This window comes from Dermacentor albipictus, chromosome 1 (genome assembly GCF_038994185.2).
Source record: "Dermacentor albipictus isolate Rhodes 1998 colony chromosome 1, USDA_Dalb.pri_finalv2, whole genome shotgun sequence".
Classification (NCBI taxonomy): Eukaryota; Metazoa; Arthropoda; class Arachnida; order Ixodida; family Ixodidae; genus Dermacentor; species Dermacentor albipictus.
The window spans coordinates 188,747,976-188,756,659 of record NC_091821.1 but is presented as its reverse complement, the minus strand read 5'-3'; the positions used below and the strand labels follow the sequence as shown (position 1 = coordinate 188,756,659).

Below are 8,684 nucleotides of genomic sequence, written 5' to 3'. Positions count from 1 at the left end.
TGGTATCTCTACTGGATCAAATGCCTTTTCATAATCTATGAAAGCCATATAGTTGACTGTACTCTGAAGATTTTTCGATTACCTGATTGATGACATGGTTGTGATGATGTGATCCATTGTAAAGTATCCCTTTATGAAGCATGCCTGTTCTCTCGATTTACTACGTCAAGTGTTGCCCTTATTCTATTGAAAATTATCTTGGTGAATATTTTATGCACTACTGAAAGCAAGGTAATGGGCCTATAGCTTTTTCAATTTTTTAACGCCTCCCTTTTCGTGGATTAGTACAATGTTGGCATTCTTCCATTGCGGTGTATATAATTCAGGGCTGTTTTTCACTGCACATTGAATTGTCCATTTTAGGAACTGCAGCAAAAATGACATCGTGGGCGCGACACCATGTGATAATCTGGAAAAGATCCCCGTTTCTTTCTCTCCCAACGCTAGGGCCTCATTGTTTCTTTTTTTTTTTTGCGAACGTTTTTCTATCTCTCTTTCATTCCTCGTTCACGCATGATTGCTACGTCTCTTAGTATTGCCAGGAAGCGTTGTTTCTGTCTTCCCTTTACATTAGCTTTATAAGCATATCTGCAACATCTGCATCATTGATTTGCACCATATGCTGCTGAGTGGGAAAGTTTCGAAGGCATCGAGAAATCATAGAATTATCAGCCGCGCTTTTGTCTACACGTGGACCTTCGCCGCCAATGGTTATTCGATTTCAGCCCTCGATGCAGCGGCTTTTGTATACGCGCAACAGGTGGTGACCCCCACCGCGCTCGTTACTGCGTCACTTCGATAACGGTAACATTCACGATTTGACCTAATGTCCAAAAAGCATGATGAATGTGGTGTTTTGTGGCGCAAGGGCCAAATATGGCCAAAGAGCGCCAGGCCGGTGGTAATGCGTTCGCAATGGAGGTATGAATAACGAAGGGCAGATATTACGGTGGCTGTAAAGGGGCCTAAAAACAGTCGGTCTAAAATGCATAAAACCTATACAAGATAAAATTATGCCGATGGTTCCAAAAAGCATGCACAAGCAGAAGGTGGGTAAAGCCACACACGCACGGCGCAACGTGCTGCTCCAGTTGAAAAGAACGCGGAAGGCGACGCGATTACTTAACGCGCGGGGGCGGACCGTAAAGCCCGGGTGAGGGGACTATGGGATATGCTGCTCCGCTTCGGGAGGAGCTGTGCTCGTCGAAACATCTCCAACCATTGATGTCGAGTGTCGAAATGCGTTGAGGCTGTTCGGGATACTCGCGTACTGGAGAACGATTAGCTACCGCGGTGACTGTTTATTTATTTATTTTTTCCCCTCATCCTTGGGTCACATCAAGCGCTGCTGCAATAGCAGTTTCAACAAGCTGTCTTCGATCCACCGAACTAGGAATCAGCAGCAGCCTGCGCGGGTTCTGTGGATAGCGGAGCCAGAGTGTCGACGCACGCAACCTTTAACTTTGTAGATGCCGCCGACGTACCGAGAACGTGTACGCGTACCGGCATGTGTATGCACTCGACGTGTATGCGTCAGTTTTCCCCCTCCATTAGCTGTATCGCCGCTGTATGAATGCGAGCGAACTTCGGTGCGCGACAGGAGGCTGAGCGCGCGCAGCTGGAGCCCGCGCACCAAACGGCATCGACGTCCGCACGCGCCGAGCTAGCCGTAAATTTCCGCGTTTCGCGAGAATGCCCAGATGGACTCGCCTCCCTCTCCACGTGCGCGACCTCGGTTGCGCAACGGCCGGGTGTCCCGCTTCCATCGGCGCCAATGACGGCCGCGGAGCTCCTCCCCGCGCGCGTGCGCTCCGAGGGAGTGCTCACGCCAGTCGCCCGCAGATGCGGCGGCTCTGCCGGGCGTTCCTCCCCAGTTGCGAGTGGCGCGCATTTTCCAAGAGCAGTCTTTTTTGTTCCTCGGCCGATTCCTGTTGTGGTTTCCCGGAAGACTACACCAGCTCCAGCAGCCGGCGCAGCCGATTTCCCAGCGAGACGTTATCCCCGCTACAATACATTTCGTTTCTCTGCATGAGCGCAGCCGCCCTGAAAACGTATCGAAGAGCTACTTGGCGGAAACGCCTTACGACTGCTGCACCGCTATAGTGTTCTATAGAGCACGAGCCAAAACGGTCTAAATGAGGCTCTACTTTGCTGCTCGCAGACCACGGCCATAAATACTGGCGCGCTGACTGATACCTTACTTCCGGGGTGACAGAAGTGATTGGAAGCGGGTCACTGACCCCGCCGCTGCGCAGTGTAGCGAGAAAAGTCTGCTGCAAGACAAATTGTCTAGCAGGTTGGCGGTATGTCTTCGCACCTGACCATTGGTTAGTTTCATCCTGGTGTCACCAGTAATTTCCACGCACCTTTATTATTATTATCATCATCATCATTAGTATTATGGAGACGGGGATGGGCGATGCAGCTGTCAGATCTTCCATATTCCTTTTCCGTGATGGAAAGCTGCGAAGTTTCGAATGGCGCTCGCTTTTTGGATACTCAGACCCGGTCACTTTATGGCATATTCCTTTTTACATCCACGAATGCCCAGAAACGAACTGAGGGCAACACGCGTTGAACAACGAGAATATCTACTAATGGTGTTTGTTCATTGTCAGACCTATTTACTTTTCGCACCGTTAATGGCCAAATTGAGAGACCTGCAAGATGCAGCGAAGTGAGAGACTTCACTGGTTGACACGTCCAGCAGTGTAACTCTTGTACAGCTCTTGAGCGTGGAGCATTTCTCGAAAGGAGCCCCGAGCTTTTATTTCTTTTTTTTTCTCGCGGACGCACGGTATCTACTGTCCCTCTGATCGTGGTATCGAAACATAGTTTGTGAATTACCCGGAACAGGTGCATTCTTGTTGTTTTGTTTGTTTGTTCCTCTATTTTTGCGGATACAGCAGCAAAGGAGAATGGCTGCTAGCACATCAATGTCCAGCAATAAGAATATGTTCAGGTCGGGAGCCGTAATATAGCCGGTTTTGTAAACAAAAGTCAGTCCACTTTCAGCCGTTTGATATTAAACACAATGTTGCACATACTTTCAGAAACGCTCGCCAGCTTCGAGCAGCACACAATTAAAGGTTCGTGCTGTCAAGACAGCGTGTTGCGAAAATACGTTCTATTGTACTGTGTCTTGTGTTGGAACCCAATCCCATAAGCTCCAGTGCGACTGCCGAGCAATGCCTGCGATTTCGTAGTCGAATCCACAGAAGCGCAGATGGAGCGGAGTGCTGCCGCCAACGCGGGCGGCACTGCGGTCGCCAACGCCAAGCGGCCAATCCGAACGCTTTGTTGACGCGCTCGATTCGAACGCGTTCCTTGACGGCTATCTACGTCTGGCCCAAATTCGTGTGGTCCCTTGAGTTGTGTGGCTGTAAACGCTGCACGTGTGACGGCCAGTCGAAGCAGGACCCGGGCAAACGGGTTGAGCCCACCAGCGAGACGGTTTGCTCGAAAGGTCGAGCGTCGCTTCTTCGGCAGAATTTCTGGAAAAGGGAATTTCGCAATACCAAGAAAAACAGGATTGTCTGTTGCTTTCAACGACTAACCACGCAGAATGATACGTCGCAATGCTCTCCCAGAATGTGAGAGGTGATCGGTGCTTCTATGGAGGTACGCCATACCGACCACATTGCTTAAGCCTGCGAGCTTTAGTAAAACATGCCACACAACGCCGCTAAATGCGCCCATAAATATATTCGCCGACGAGCGTAAATTTGAATACGTACGAACACTCAAGTGCTGACCGGGACATGGTCGGCCGGGCTAAACAGCCTCACCCTGGCTTTTCTCAACTTTATCTTCATTTCCTAAAGTGAATTCTTTCAAATATAAGTAATTTAGCCATATACACTAACCAGCCCACTTTCGATGGAAAATTGAGCATTTAAGGAAGCAGTGTGCTCGTGGTATGCGAGGTATGTAAACGTGTTCCCCCATGGGATACGTGTCGTGGGTAGGTGGTAAGCTAGTAAGGCACGCGGGTTTCAGTTCCTAACTTGAAAAGCCGCAAGAAACCGCAGGAACACTAGCTATGACGCTGTTACGAAACCAAGAAAATTGGTCAGTCACGTCCGTGAAATAATTGTCTTAGATGCACTGATGACGACAGGACACCTACCCGAGGCAGGCTAGCATTCTTCAGTTTGGGGTACAGATGAACCAGCTTTATTTAGTCGATTTTTTAAAGTACACGCCTCAGCCAAAACTGGTGCCTGGGCCTAACAGAAAACGTGCTCGATGCCGAGCTAGCTCACCTTTTTCGTGAGTAAACCCCCAGACGAGGACTTCTGGGGACGATAGGCCGTGGCCAAGCACAGCGCTCAGCGCGATCGCAGCTCTGTCTCCTCCGGGTTGCCTCGGCACGTGCCGCACTCGTCCTCTACGCCCCTCACTCAGCGACGAGGGCTCTCCACGTGCCGAACGCTCTCGGCATCGGCACGTGTACTCCGGAGAGCAACCCAGGGAGCGGCGCCGCGCGACGCTCACAACCGGCGTGCGGTAAAGAGCCGCATACTGGTTCTTTGCTGTAGGAAATTTTTTCCTGCTTTTAGACGGCGAGACGTACGCACACAGGTTACGCTTGTCGTTTAGTACCTTTATAATACTATTCCCAGTAACGATGGTTAGCCCTCGAATTGATTCGCCCGCAAGCGCCCGCAGTGCGCGAAAAGCGACGGTCGCTCCGTGAACGCTAACCTCCAAATCGGGAGCCAAGACATGTGACGTCAATGCCCATGTGATAGCAGCGAGGCTCCGCCTACTTCTCGTGTCGTGGCGGGCGTGCGCTCGCTCGTGGTAACAGCCACGGCGCGTGGCTAGAGGAGGGCAAGGGCGTAGAAGGAGAGAGCGCGTATCGCACCTGCTGCGCCGACGGCGATGCGCTAGTAGCGCTGCCGTGAACTTCGAAAGGCCTGCCGAGCTGCGAGTCCATTGTATGCAGCTCTAGCCATAGCATAGAGTTAGTAGAACAACTCTAGAGGAAAAGCTGGGCCGGAAAAGTGGGAACCTCTAGGGCGCCGCCATGTTGCTACTGGTCAATGTGGCCAGCGCAATTACTATTGAAAGAGCTGAGAACAAGTACAGGTCACCTTATGCTTTGTCACCTAAAAACGCATACCTGATGGCTTTATGAAGGTGGTACGTTAATATTAAGTTTACAGAAAGCGATCGCTAAGTCCGTGACTTATGTAAATCACGATGTACGCATTCATGCAATAAAGGATGGCGCGAATTTCGGTTTCGAATCTGTTTTTTGGATGCGTAGTAGTTTCGTTTGACATGCGATCGCGCGTCGACATCGGACGCTATGACACACTCGTGCCTTATGTGCCACCGAAGCCCCGAAGTGGTCTCGCATATACCTTCACATGTAAGTAAACGAATTTATCTCCTTGTTGAGAATATCACGCGAGTAGGCAGCTCTTGTGGTACATCACAATCGTTCGAGAAGCGTCACAGTAGAGCATTTTTCTGCATGCGGAGCGGTGTTTTTATTTGCAGGTTTCCCTTCAGTAGGAAATTGCTGGACAGGCGGACCAGCGCACCGGAATTGTACTGGCGAAGCCACAAGCAACTCAAAGAATCTGTTTAATTGTTGCACTTTGAACAATCATGCTTCTACAAAGGCCACAGCAGAAAAACAGCCTGATGACCGAGTATTTCTGTGTCACGAAGTAATCAAGAGGCGAGTGCCTAATGCGGACGAAATAGAGTGCATCGAGACTTAGAACGACAGAAAGTTGAGCTAGTTCGTAAGGATTCATTATGCAAAACAGAGGTGAGGCGTGCAGACAGGACACAAGAGTAGAGAAGTGGGCGGCGCGCGTGTTGTTTGCTTGTAAATACTCTACTCTTGTTTCCTGTCTGCACGCCTCACCTCCGTTTTGCATAACGAGTGCATCAAGCCACATATTAATAGCTTAGGCGTTTTATTAACTGTGCAATATTTTCAACACTTCCTTGCATGCCATTTCATGTGGCATATCTTTTCTGGTCACAAATTTGTGCAGCGAATCTATTTGTATGATCGACTCCGGGCCTGTAGGACCGTTCACTTGCACTTGATGCTGAGTCTTTTACATGTACCCATAAACTGCAGATATGCACATCAGATCCCTGCGAGCACTTTCAAAATTCAATTATTTTCGACAACAGGCACATATGCAATACTGACATCATCCGGAATACCACTAAGCAGCTGGGACACATTTTTGTTGACCATACTCGCAGGTAAAATAAGTACATCATGTGGACAGCTCCAGCTCATTTTCCTTAAGTCAGTGTGTACAAGGGTTATGCAAAAATAATTTTTTTCTCGCGCACCGATTATTTTGCTTTATAAGCAAGAGAACCCACCACGTTAGTGTAACGTATCTTGTGCATCACACTAATATGTGCTTTCATTTACCAAGTGAGATGAGTTACTTTTATGGCTCATTCAGTCATATCACACTGCAAGCTGCATTCATCAATCTTCAATGGGATTTTGCAAATGTTTAATGAAACATGTTTCCCTTTTATGCAGATATGCAATGGCAAGCCCTTCCGTGTGTTCCAAAGGTAAAATTTAAGCTCTAAATTAAAGAAGACATTTCTAGTCAGAAACGAGCAAAAATAGTGAATGCAGAGTATCAGAAGCCCAAGGTACAGAAATTATGAGAAGTGTCGAATGATTTTAAGGAAAGAGTCGTATTTAAAAATGCAAGACCCTTTAGTGGAAGTCAAGCAAGTCAATATAGGTAGAATACTCTGCAAAATTATGCGAGTGAGGGGATGTCAAACAATGGGTCAGGAAATGCATTGTTTTTCTGCAAAACAAAAGCTGATTGCCATTACATAAGTCACTTTAGCATCATGATAAATTCAGAAATAAACCAAAAAACAAGACACGCAAAAATAAACAAAACATTTAATGATATTTCAGCAGAACTTTTTGTTGGGCTAGTTGGTGCATATTACTGAAGTACTATAGCGCCAAACAGACGACACAAGAAGAAGAGACACGGACATAAGCGCTCGTCCGTGTCTCTTCTTGTGTCGTCTGTTTGGCGCTATAGTACTTCAGCCATTTAATGATGCTCTCTCCACACTGGGATAAATAAAAACAAACACATCACATCTAATGTGGACATATCAGATGCCTTGTGAAACATAAAGGAACAATTCAGTTTCGAGCTATGGCACTTGCCGCATAGATGTGGGGGGGCCTTGCACCAATAGTGATAGTTACCACTGCATTTAGAAATTGAAAGCATTCGTGCAGACAAGGATGATTCTTTATATTTGTGGCTACCACTTCAAATGCCTCCACCAAGTGTTACAATGCTGCACGTAACCATACTAAGGATCTCGCAACAACACCTGCAGGTAAAAAGCAGAAGCAGTCAAAGTGCTGGTGTGTTCTGGACACTATGTTTGAAAACTTTTAGGCAAGAAGAGTGCAAGAAGCAGACATAACTGCATTTATTTCCATAACTCCCCATTTAAATGGCCTTTTCTTTTTGCTTAGACAATGCCTACGCCTAGCCACAGCAGCTCCCTCATACAGACTCCGCAAACCAAGAGGCCGTGGAGGCAAATGCAGGTAAGAGGCAATAAGCAATAGCACTGGTATCGACATTCATCTAATTTCTTTTTATTTCGTTTAGGCAGCCAGCACACCTCGAACAGCCACCTTGACTGCGGGTGTGTCACCCTAGTCGCCAAGGAAACATTTGAGGGAAAGTGACAGGCAATGTGAACAGCCACTCCTCCATGTAAACAATACTCTTTCTCTCGGATGACTCCTACGCCTCACCACGCCAGCACACTTGTGCACAAAGATGCCGCAGAGGCACGTGCAGGTCAGAGGCAAGAAGCAGTGGCACTGGTGTCGACATTTACCCAATTTCTTTTTCTTACACTGAGGCAGCCAGCACACCTCGAACAGCCACCTCGACTGCGGGTGTGTTAGTTGATCCCTGTTGTACATATGCTCATAATAAACTTCAGTGAACTTGAACTTCATAACAAACTTGAAGGCAAATGGTACATTGATGCATTGTATTTTTGAACATTTATTGTACACATACAATATATGTTATACTTTGCAGTGCTACAGAGCGTATTTTGAAGCTTCCCCCTATATTTTGCACCTTTAATTACGTATGTGTTGTGTGGCCCTCAATGCAGTTCATGTTGTAGCAGCTGCTTTGTCTGTGTATCGCACATTGGCTTAAGCTCGTGATATCCACATACTTCTCTCACATATACAAAATAAAGTTCTATGTAGTCCTCAGTGTTACAACAAAAAATGAAAGTAAACAATCCGATCGTGGAATTATGTTTATTACAGTGATTCCTACGACAGTTACTGACAAGTTGATAACTTGAACTGGTCAATCGGTCCATAGCCTCCTCTATTTTTCAAAAATAAAGGAGCCTATGATCCGTCATGGCAAGGAATTGTATGTATACATAAAAAAAAGGGGGTATGTGTGTGTTTGTAGTGGGGGTATAGGATTAGGGCGGTACGAAAAAATGTACCAACACCGTCCTCTAGACCCATTCCGTTGAGGTACCGTAACAAAACGTATTATGCATAAAGTTCATACAACCAACTCTGATATTACTACAGACGCCAGGCGACGCGAGCTACATTTGTCATGATGCATTCGCGACTGCACCGGATGCCC

General features: G+C 47.3%; 1 long non-coding RNA gene across 1 annotated transcript; it reads left to right on the top strand.

Moving 5' to 3' along the window:
• Positions 1–4,914: 4,914 nt before the first annotated feature.
• On the top strand, positions 4,915–8,360 carry LOC135898053 (uncharacterized). The gene is made up of 4 exons (XR_010563247.2): positions 4,915–5,380; positions 6,536–6,570; positions 7,520–7,594; positions 7,659–8,360. It is a non-coding gene; the product is annotated as an uncharacterized lncRNA (long non-coding RNA).
• The last annotated feature ends 324 nt before the right edge of the window (positions 8,361–8,684 follow it).